The sequence below is a fragment of the Sinocyclocheilus grahami genome, unplaced genomic scaffold (assembly GCF_001515645.1).
Source record: "Sinocyclocheilus grahami isolate Dianchi unplaced genomic scaffold, SAMN03320097.WGS_v1.1 scaffold589.1, whole genome shotgun sequence".
NCBI classification, from domain to species: domain Eukaryota; kingdom Metazoa; phylum Chordata; class Actinopteri; order Cypriniformes; family Cyprinidae; genus Sinocyclocheilus; species Sinocyclocheilus grahami.
Window position 1 is genome coordinate 575579 of NW_015505768.1, and position 11981 is coordinate 587559.

Consider the following 11981-nt stretch of genomic DNA (forward strand, 5'->3'; position numbering starts at 1 on the left):
CAAACATTCAGTGACTTCGAATTGTGAGCAGCACACAGAGGCAATCAATTGTGAATATAAGGGATTTAATAAATGAAACTATATCTAACATATAACTAACTAAGCAAAACACATATATACAGAATGAAGCAAAGTAAGGAAAAGAGAGAGAAGAGCAAAAGAATGGCAGTATTTCACATCAATTAACCACAACCTAATGAGAATCATCAAAGAATCAAAAATCACCTTAAAAGGGGCTCAAGCTTACACACGCATCTAAATAGTTGTAAACAGTTACATGCATTGGCTTCGTTGCTGAAACAAGAGTCCTGATGCGGTAGACACGGAGGTTCTTGATGGGTTCTTTAGGAGTGAGCTAGAGGTTTTCCTCTGGTTCTTCTGAAGATAGGAAAGTCCACAGCGAATCGAAGTTACTTGGAGATAAAAACTGCCGGAAAATCAAACTCCAGAGGAGAGTCTTGAGGAGTCTTGGATAGTATTGTCTTAAAAGAAGAGTTTTTTTTAGCAAAGATCAGTGTGAGCAAATTACTTTTGAGAGTTCCTATCCACACCCACCTTTTTGGTGGAATAGCCAATACCAGGCATGACTTTTTGAGCGGGAGAAGTTTTCTTTGTCTCCCTTTAGACTGGACTATTGTAATGCACTGCTAGGTGGTTGTCCTGCATCTTCAATAAAAAAGCTACAGATAGTCCAAAATGCAGCGGCTAGAGTCCTTACCAGGTCAAGAAAATATGATCATATTACCCCAATTTTACAGTCTCTGCACTGGCTACCTCTTAAGTTCCGTATCAGTTACAAGACGTTCCGCCACGTCTGGCCGCCAAGGGGTTGGAGGAGCTCGATAGGGTCTACAGTGCGGACACTATGGAACAGTTTTAGCAAGCCTCTCAGTGCTTCTACCCGTTTGAGGTGAGAACACAGGAGGATACCGGCTCCACACGAAGGCTACAGAATCTAGCAAACGTTTTGGGGGTCGCCCAGCCCTCAGCTCTACAAATATTTGCCAACAAGGTGCCACGAGCCAGCGCCCAGGAGAATACAACACTTCTAGTAGAGTGAGCTCGCAACCTGAATGGGTAGGGCACACCCTGTGCCTGATAAGCCAGGGTGATGGTATCCACTATCCAGTGGGCCATCCTCTGCTTACAGACGGCATTGCCCTTCTGCCAGCCTCCGTGGCAGACAAAGAGCTGGTCTGAGGTCCTGAAGGTTTGTGTCTTGTCTACGTAGCATCTCAAAGCTCAGACGGGACAAAGCAAAGCTAGGGCTGGGTCTGCCTCCTCCGGGGAACCTTGGGCACATAGCCACGCTGGGGCCTCAGGATTACCTGGGAGTCAGCCGGCCCAAACTCTAGGCACGAATCGTCGACCGAAAATGCATGCAGGTCCCCTACCCTCTTGATGGAGGCCAGTGCAAGCAGGAGCAGAGTCTTCATTGATAGAAACTCATTGATAGAAGCTCAACTGTCTGCAAAGGCTAAAATGGGTCCTGTTGTAGTGCTCTGAGCACTAGAGACAGGTCCCAAGAGGGTATAGAGGGGGACCGTGGAGGAGTTAGCCTTCTCACCCCCCTAAGGAACCTGATGACCAGGTCATGCTTTCCCACCGACTTCCCTTCCACAGGTCGTGGTTGGCAGCAATCACAGCCATGATCAAGATGTGCAGGGACCCGGCCCGGGCGTCTCGTTGCCCGTCCGAAGCGGAGTCAGTGTGTGTACAACACTTACCTGCATTCGGGCAGAGGGTGCATGAGTAGTATGTTTAATCGCACTCTCGAACCACCCACAGCTGCTCACTGGCGAGAGAGCAGGGTGAGTGTGATCTGAGACTGGCCAGTCCACAACTCCCCTTCCCATCTGGGAACCCAGAAATAGAAGAAACTGCTCTTTTGTCGAGATTTTGGGTACCACCGACCATGAAGTCAGTGGAAAAAAGAAACAAAAGATTCTCCACCCGGCCCTCCTCCGGGGGAAGGAGTGGGGCTCCCTGCTGGAGCAGCTCCCTCCATCTCTGGGTCACCCATCTCAGGGCCTCTTGCTCTTCCGCTTGCCACCAGGTTTAGCGGGGGCCTGGACGGGTGGGGTGGCTGCCCTGCGACCGGCTCCACGGCGCTGCTTTGCTGGAGGCTGCTGCGTTTGCTGGGGGGAGTGGGGGGCGGCGTCAGGGGGCCACTCTCGGCGACGAGAAGACTGAGGAGCTGCCGCTGGTGGAGGCAGCAGCTGCACACCGGGGCAGGATGTGTTTGATGGCCTTGGTCTGCTTCTGTGCTGCGGAGAACTGCTGGGTGAAGTTCTCCACTGCGTCGCTGAAGAGACACGGGGGCATTTAAAAACCGAGTCTTGTCGATCTCCCTCATGTCAGCCAAACACAGCCAGAGATGGTATTCCTGGACCACCATAGTGGACATTGCACGGCCCAGAGACCGCGCCGTGACCTTCGTCGCTCATAGCGCAAGGCCGGTAGCGGTGCGGAGCTCTTTAAGAACTTCTGGGTCGTGCCTACCCTCGTGCAGGTCCTTCAGTGCCATGGCGTGTACGGCAGAGGCAGCTTCTCTGCAGGCCGCATAAGCACTGCTGGTTAGGGCCGACGAGTACCTACAGGCCCGGGAGGGGAGCGACGGCTTGCCCCACCAGGTAGCAGTGGTATTTGGACACAATTGCATCGCAGCCACTGGAGGGACTTCCGTATACCCCCGCACTGCCCCACCATCGATGGTGGTCAGGGAGGATGAGCCACCGGGGCACTTTCTAGCAGTGAAAGGTGCCGTCCACGACCCAGTGAGCTCATCATGCACTTCCGGGAAGAAAGGCACTGGGGTGGGGCCCTGAGAACCAGCGCGAGCCACCCGAGAAACCAATTATCCAGCCTCAAGGGCTCGGGACGCGGTGGAGGATTCCACTCAAGCCCAACCCTCTTGTTGGCCCAGGCAAGCATAGCCACCATTTCCGTATCCGAATCCGGCATCGCTGGCCACCCAGAAGGCGGCAGCGCTGCTGGATCATCATCATCTCCAGAAAGGTCTGGCTCACCCTCCGATGCAGCGATCGCCATCCCATCGTCGGGGGGCGCGCTGAAGGATACAAGTGGTACCCTACGGGAGGGTCCAGCCTGTTCCCTGGGCAGCTCCACTGGCTTCGAAGTGCCGGTGGAAGGAGGAGCCCTCAGAGGTTGGTTCCTCGGAGGGGAATTCCTCACCATCACCGTAAGTAGAGTGAGCTCGCAACCTGAATGGGTAGGGCACACCCTGTGCCTGATAAGCCAGGGTGATGGTATCCACTATCCAGTGGGCCATCCTCTGCTTACAGACGGCATTGCCCTTCTGCCAGCCTCCGTGGCAGACAAAGAGCTGGTCTGAGGTCCTGAAGGTTTGTGTCTTGTCTACGTAGCATCTCAAAGCTCAGACGGGACAAAGCAAAGCTAGGGCTGGGTCTGCCTCCTCCGGGGAACCTTGGGCACATAGCCACGCTGGGGCCTCAGGATTACCTGGGAGTCAGCCGGCCCAAACTCTAGGCACGAATCGTCGACCGAAAATGCATGCAGGTCCCCTACCCTCTTGATGGAGGCCAGTGCAAGCAGGAGCAGAGTCTTCATTGATAGAAACTCATTGATAGAAGCTCAACTGTCTGCAAAGGCTAAAATGGGTCCTGTTGTAGTGCTCTGAGCACTAGAGACAGGTCCCAAGAGGGTATAGAGGGGGACCGTGGAGGAGTTAGCCTTCTCACCCCCCTAAGGAACCTGATGACCAGGTCATGCTTTCCCACCGACTTCCCTTCCACAGGTCGTGGTTGGCAGCAATCACAGCCATGATCAAGATGTGCAGGGACCCGGCCCGGGCGTCTCGTTGCCCGTCCGAAGCGGAGTCAGTGTGTGTACAACACTTACCTGCATTCGGGCAGAGGGTGCATGAGTAGTATGTTTAATCGCACTCTCGAACCACCCACAGCTGCTCACTGGCGAGAGAGCAGGGTGAGTGTGATCTGAGACTGGCCAGTCCACAACTCCCCTTCCCATCTGGGAACCCAGAAATAGAAGAAACTGCTCTTTTGTCGAGATTTTGGGTACCACCGACCATGAAGTCAGTGGAAAAAAGAAACAAAAGATTCTCCACCCGGCCCTCCTCCGGGGGAAGGAGTGGGGCTCCCTGCTGGAGCAGCTCCCTCCATCTCTGGGTCACCCATCTCAGGGCCTCTTGCTCTTCCGCTTGCCACCAGGTTTAGCGGGGGCCTGGACGGGTGGGGTGGCTGCCCTGCGACCGGCTCCACGGCGCTGCTTTGCTGGAGGCTGCTGCGTTTGCTGGGGGGAGTGGGGGGCGGCGTCAGGGGGCCACTCTCGGCGACGAGAAGACTGAGGAGCTGCCGCTGGTGGAGGCAGCAGCTGCACACCGGGGCAGGATGTGTTTGATGGCCTTGGTCTGCTTCTGTGCTGCGGAGAACTGCTGGGTGAAGTTCTCCACTGCGTCGCTGAAGAGACACGGGGGCATTTAAAAACCGAGTCTTGTCGATCTCCCTCATGTCAGCCAAACACAGCCAGAGATGGTATTCCTGGACCACCATAGTGGACATTGCACGGCCCAGAGACCGCGCCGTGACCTTCGTCGCTCATAGCGCAAGGCCGGTAGCGGTGCGGAGCTCTTTAAGAACTTCTGGGTCGTGCCTACCCTCGTGCAGGTCCTTCAGTGCCATGGCGTGTACGGCAGAGGCAGCTTCTCTGCAGGCCGCATAAGCACTGCTGGTTAGGGCCGACGAGTACCTACAGGCCCGGGAGGGGAGCGACGGCTTGCCCCACCAGGTAGCAGTGGTATTTGGACACAATTGCATCGCAGCCACTGGAGGGACTTCCGTATACCCCCGCACTGCCCCACCATCGATGGTGGTCAGGGAGGATGAGCCACCGGGGCACTTTCTAGCAGTGAAAGGTGCCGTCCACGACCCAGTGAGCTCATCATGCACTTCCGGGAAGAAAGGCACTGGGGTGGGGCCCTGAGAACCAGCGCGAGCCACCCGAGAAACCAATTATCCAGCCTCAAGGGCTCGGGACGCGGTGGAGGATTCCACTCAAGCCCAACCCTCTTGTTGGCCCAGGCAAGCATAGCCACCATTTCCGTATCCGAATCCGGCATCGCTGGCCACCCAGAAGGCGGCAGCGCTGCTGGATCATCATCATCTCCAGAAAGGTCTGGCTCACCCTCCGATGCAGCGATCGCCATCCCATCGTCGGGGGGCGCGCTGAAGGATACAAGTGGTACCCTACGGGAGGGTCCAGCCTGTTCCCTGGGCAGCTCCACTGGCTTCGAAGTGCCGGTGGAAGGAGGAGCCCTCAGAGGTTGGTTCCTCGGAGGGGAATTCCTCACCATCACCGTAAGACCAGTCTGACTACTGCCAGAAGTAGCGCCCCCCCCCCGGCTCTTGCCAGGGGGAACACTAGATCTAGGCAGAGGTATGGGAACCCCGCCCCTTTGCAGGAAACGGAGCCTGGTCCGCAACTCCGCGATGGTCATTTTCCCGCAATGAGAGCATGACTCGTCCCCAAATGCCGCCTCAGCATGCTTAGCGCCCAGACATGTGAGGAAGCGATCGTGGTGGGGCCCTGAGAACCAGCGCGAGCCACCCGAGAAACCAATTATCCAGCCTCAAGGGCTCGGGACGCGGTGGAGGATTCCACTCAAGCCCAACCCTCTTGTTGGCCCAGGCAAGCATAGCCACCATTTCCGTATCCGAATCCGGCATCGCTGGCCACCCAGAAGGCGGCAGCGCTGCTGGATCATCATCATCTCCAGAAAGGTCTGGCTCACCCTCCGATGCAGCGATCGCCATCCCATCGTCGGGGGGCGCGCTGAAGGATACAAGTGGTACCCTACGGGAGGGTCCAGCCTGTTCCCTGGGCAGCTCCACTGGCTTCGAAGTGCCGGTGGAAGGAGGAGCCCTCAGAGGTTGGTTCCTCGGAGGGGAATTCCTCACCATCACCGTAAGACCAGTCTGACTACTGCCAGAAGTAGCGCCCCCCCCCCGGCTCTTGCCAGGGGGAACACTAGATCTAGGCAGAGGTATGGGAACCCCGCCCCTTTGCAGGAAACGGAGCCTGGTCCGCAACTCCGCGATGGTCATTTTCCCGCAATGAGAGCATGACTCGTCCCCAAATGCCGCCTCAGCATGCTTAGCGCCCAGACATGTGAGGAAGCGATCGTGACCATCACCCGGCACCAGGTAACGACTGCGTCCAGAAACGCACAGGTGAAAAGGCATCTATAAAAATACGCGTCTTTAAAAAGAGGTCCACCCGTGAATGCTCTTTTAGAGATTGCTCTTTTAAATGTGCTGAAGCGCACAGGGGAGATGGCTGCCTGTAACACAAACAGGGGATAGTGCAGCTTGATGTGTGTAATCTACTCGACACGGGAAGAACCACCGCTGCTGAAGTGCCGCAGAGCCAACACCAGAGCTTCCCAAGAGCGCGCTGAACTCGTTGAGCCTTCACTCTGTAGCAGAGAAGTCAGGAGCAGAACAATATAACCACTCGGCTCCAAAGCGAAAAGCTGAGTATGCGTTGCATCTGCTGCCTAATTATACTTGCGCTGCAATCAGCGGCAGCTGGATGCAATCATTGCATGCCAATGTGCATTGGCTCATTTAGTTTACACTCAAAGTGGATTGGTCTCTCGAGATCCCAATTTGTCGGTCACCGACGTGACGTCGAGAGTGACCGACTGAAAGGGAACCAGAATTTAAGTTTTGACATGTTGCAGAGCGCCCCTAATTAAAAATTGCTCTGAAATATGAAAATTACTTTTGAAAGTCTCGTGATTTTCAGGTCCCCAAAATTTTGATTCATTTTCATTTAAACTTTACAAAAAGTAATACAACTATTTTATTTCTTGCACATGTAAGTTTAAATAATTCTATGTACCCTTGTTTTAATCTTTCAGATTTTCTAGTTTATAAATGTGTGTGTTTTTTTTAAAGCATTATTTAAAAAAAGCTTTATTGGCAAAGCAAATAAACATAGCAAATATTTTATGATCAGACTAATTTGTAGTTTCAAAATTACTTACTATATGGGCTATATACTATATACAGAAAGCACTCACAATGCTGTTTCACTTTCACCTGTGTCTCTCTGACACACACAAACACACACACACACACACACACAGATATTTGTCTTTACAGAACATACTTGTCAGGGCAATTCTTACTTCCATTGGTGTTGTTTTATTATTATTTGTGTGTGTGTGACAAGAGTCTGTATTCTTTTATTTGTGAAGACTTACATAAATATTACATTACATGATGTTCGACAAGTATTGTCAGATTGTTGCTTGAAAAGAATATGTTGCTAATCAGTTGGCAAATAAAGAAATTCTACTAATATAAAGGCATGGTACAGTAATGAAAATTTATAAATAAGCATTTATTAAGCTGCTTTATTTTAGTTTGTGGAAGGTTACAAAACAAACATTGGTTAAACTGTAAATTCTTTGTAATTTTCTTCAGAATAACATGCCTTAATTAATGTATACTTAATTTGAGAAAAAAAACTGAAATATTGATTGTAATAGCTCTTGTGAATTTAAGAAAAGGCATTAAGCATCAACCTGAAATTTCAAAGTTAGGCACATTTCTTAGCTATCAAACGGGATTTTATTTGTCGCTGTCCAAAAACTGAGCATGAGGGTTGAGTCTTAAGAGTCTGTCCAACATCTTTCTGGTCTCTCTCAACTCCTGTTCAGCTCTTTCCAGCTGTCTGTCTTTTTCTTTGCAAGCCTTAATTAACATTTTCTGAAGCTCCTCTAAAAAAATTGCACATTATGTTTAGAATCATTTCTTAATATTAATTTGTATTATATAATTAATTTGTTTCCTATATCAGATAGATCATCTGTTTCTTGAATATAACCTTTCGTGAACTTGGTAAAATTTCCAATAACACTCACCAGCCATTAGAGCAGATTTATTCATTTTGTCTGTCTCCTGTTTAGTCCATATTTTGTCTATCTGTAAGGTGAAGAAAAATACATTGGGGTCATACAAACTAGATATGAAAACATGGTAAATAATTTAATAATTTTTTAAAAATAAATTAATTTATTCTATTGCTAATTCTATTGTTTTAGAATATGTCAGTGAGAAACTTTAACTGACTCCTTCAGTTATGTCTTTAACAGATTTTTTTAATACTAAATGCTTGAGTGTCACGTTCTAACCAAGTAAAATGATCTGACATCCCTGACCTATCTGTTAATAATTAGACTAGACAGCATAAATAAATTCCATTCAAAACACAGTGCAGTCAATTTAAATGAATTAACCTGTAGGCTTTCTTACCTCAAACAGCTTTAGCTGAATACTTCGGCCTTGGAATGTTGGTGACTGACTCGCATGTTGGACCTCAGGTTTTATCCTCACTAAGAAGACAATGTGTTAATAGGTTTGTGTGAAATCTGTGATTTTAGATACTCAACTAATAACTACACAACTACACTAATTAATTTAGGATTGGGCTTCTATAAGTGGCATTATATAAAACACTATAGCTTAAAAATGCATCCTATCCCAACAATTACTTCAGTTTACTTTATTCTGACAAAATATTGTTAATAAGCACTCTGGGCTGATGTAGTATGGACCTGCAGAATACTCACCTCCTACTGTAATCTGCTGTGTTCTGTCTCCACTGATGACCTGACAATATTAATCACCAACATCTGAGACACTGAAATTATTTAGATGTAAGGACACATTTCCTCTCTCCAGTATGTGAGTGGCGAGACTCACTTTGTCTTTGTAGTTTCTCCCCTCAATCACATGTCCGTTCTTGTAGATGCAAACACAGTCTGTCTCCTTAAACCATTTGATCTGCATGGCAATGGCACAGATTTCAGGAGACAAGTGACAAGGAACAATGATTTTAGACCCCATAGAAATCTGTGCTTCTTGAGCTGTTTGAGGAATAACAAGCTGAAAATTATCTGTGAGGAAAAGAGAGAAAGATGTTCTTAAACCATTACGATTTTCACCTTTACTTACACAAACACTACACAAAAATGGATAGCACAAAAATATTAGAATGAATATAACCGATGAAGTGTTAATTATTTTAAGGAAACTTACCAGAGATGCTCTTGCTGTAATTCTAATTTAATGAAAACAACAGAGTGAAGAGATTTTAGACTTCTTTCACAATAACATCCAATCATTCATTTTACAGTGGTTCTTTATGAAAGAGTCCCAACATAAAGTCAATTTTGACAATGTAACAATATGCAGTATATTAATTTTTAGGATGAATACTGATGAATATTAAATGTATTTATTCTTCATTTAAGCAGCAATGAATGGTGTGAAAACCTAAACATAAAACAACAGTGTCAGTTTATGGACAGTATTAATGTGCACACATACCCCATGTTGTTTCTCATCTGATTCACTGTGATGTGAAGTGTGCCTTGATAATTCTATAAAGAATTATAGATAAATAAAAACACATAATGAAAGACAAGAACACTCAAACACTCTTCACAAACATTGTCCACATGTAACAGATAAATATATACAATAGAAGTGCAAACTTAGTTTACAAAATAATTTAATTTACAAAGCAGATTTTAAGACAACTTACTGTTGGTTGGTTCTCTTGTCCTTTTTTCCTAATTGAGATGGTATGGTTTTATAATGTATTTACAACTATATTTATAGTTGAATATAATAATAATACCTATGTTTCATTGTTTTTATACAGTATGTTAGGGTTAGGGTTACTATTACATTAACCCTTTCGCACGTGAGTTTAAAATATTCTAGCTGAGCCCCCAGCGTGAGTTTTTTTTAGGCGACCGTTATTTTAAGCAAATTTGTAATTTAGCTATTTAGTATTTCAATGAGTGAGAAAGAAGGTCTGCAAGAAGGGTGCTGATTATTGAAAGGCAGTTTGTCTTTTAATGTCTTCCTTTCTACATTGTTTTACAATATTAAATTCATAAGAGTTGAATATTATTTGAAGGATAATTTAGCATGGATAATGTGAAGGTAAACGTTATGCTCTCTTACCTGATTTCCTTCTGGAAATATTGGTGACTGACTCATAGACTGCACACCAGGATTTATCCTCACTAAGAAAAACATTACTCATGTGTAAATAGGTTTGTATGAAAATTAGGTTCTTACTAATAAACATCTAAGTACACAAATACAATTACAAAAATCATTCCCCCTCTGTAAAACTACCATCCCCCCTAACCATCCCCTTTAGATTAATAATGCTGTGAGTATTATGTAAAACTTATCGTGAAAATTAAATATTAATGTTCTCTACGTAAAATTTATTAACTAATTAACGGCGATTGGCCAATTAGAACTCAGTATTAACCAGCTGCGTGCGAGCTCACTCATGTTTTCGTAATTTTTGCGCAAAATGTTTCGAGCGCAACTTCTGATGTTAAAAAGAAGATAACATAATAAGGTATGATATTTCCTTAGTTAGTGTTTAAAGACATTCCGCTGACATAATTATTTGTGCTGTATATGTGTGACTGTGAGAAGGGACAATACTGAGAGAGAGAGACGAGGGATGCGTTCATTCAGAAATGATCACCCTTTTCTAATTCACGCTAGTCAGTGACTTTGCAAAAAATTAATTGCTCAAACTTAGAGCTCCTGATTAGGGGTGTGTGATATTTATCATCTATGATAATATCGTAATTGTAGTTTAGAGGCCGGGACACACCAAGCCGACTTCAAAGAACTAGCGGCACTGAAAGCCGACGGTGTTGTCGCCTCACGTCGGACCAAAAAGCTGCGCTCGAACACACCGCACAGACTACAGCCGACGGCAAACTAACACGTGTGTTCTGCGCATGGGTGAGAGGAATTAACTGTCTATATAAGCAGCTATCAATAGTAGCCTATATATTCATCATTCAAAAGGAGAACCCGAAACAAAGATATACGAGATAAACATAGATATATGAAACATAAACAAAGCAGCGCTTGCTTACCATTTTGAATATCAGTTGATAACTTTAATAATTTTAATCAATTCATTGCACGATGAAGCCTATTTATTAGAATGCAGTTAGAATGCCTCTGTAATTCAAATAATGAAAGAAATACTGTATATCCCTATGTGAGTATTTTTTTTTTTATCTTTATGTAGTTAAGGATTATCACACAAGAATCAGCATGTGTGCTTGATCGCAAATGTTAAATTAATTTTATACAGCAGTTCAACAGACAAGAAGTTGATTGAGTGGGTTACATTTTAGACTAATTTTGTCTTAAATTTTAATCAATTCATTGCACGATGAAGCCTATTTATTAGAATGCAGTTAGAATGCCTCTGTAATTCAAATAATGAAAGAAATACTGTATATCTCTATGTGAGTATTTTTTTTTTATCTTTATGTAGTTAAGGATTATCACACAAGAATCAGCATGTGTGCTTGATCGCAAATGTTAAATTAATTTTATACAGCAGTTCAACAGACAAGAAGTTGATTGAGTGGGTTACATTTTAGACTAATTTTGTCTTTTTTCGTTTTGCAAATGTAATAGTTCCAAACAAAGCCAGAGCAGAGCTGAGGCCCCTTTCAGAAAGGAGGTTAAGTGAAAACTCTGAGTATGTTAACCCTGAAATGAGGGAATCTCTGGGTTCCCCTTCTAGGGAACTCCATGCTGCGCCACCTAGGGGGCACATTGGGGAATGCAGCCTGCATGACCGGTGTCTGAAGCATGTGTGAAACAACGGCAATCTATTGGTCCACCTGGCCTATGACGGCACTAGGGTGCCCCGGAATTATAAAAGGGCACCTGCTGGATACGTTATCCTCTTTGCTGTCTTCAGGAGCCGTCTTTTGCGAGCAGTGTGTAAAAGAGTACTATGTCTGTCAACCCGGGTGAGCGTTTCAAGAAGTGTGTGCCTCCGTGTCCTAGGCATTTGACACCTGTGGACATGCACATTATGTGCCTGGGGGAGGAGTATGCGTGCAC

The 11981-nt window shown here is 46.3% G+C and overlaps 1 long non-coding RNA gene across 1 annotated transcript; it reads right to left on the reverse strand.

Moving 5' to 3' along the window:
* Positions 1 to 7615: 7615 nt before the first annotated feature.
* LOC107557122 (uncharacterized) lies at positions 7616 to 9438 on the reverse strand. The gene is made up of 6 exons (XR_001605359.1): positions 9399 to 9438; positions 9108 to 9129; positions 8639 to 8965; positions 8322 to 8401; positions 7931 to 7991; positions 7616 to 7786 (listed from the first exon to the last, which is right to left on the reverse strand). It is a non-coding gene; the product is annotated as an uncharacterized lncRNA (long non-coding RNA).
* Between the last annotated feature and the right edge of the window lie 2543 nt (positions 9439 to 11981).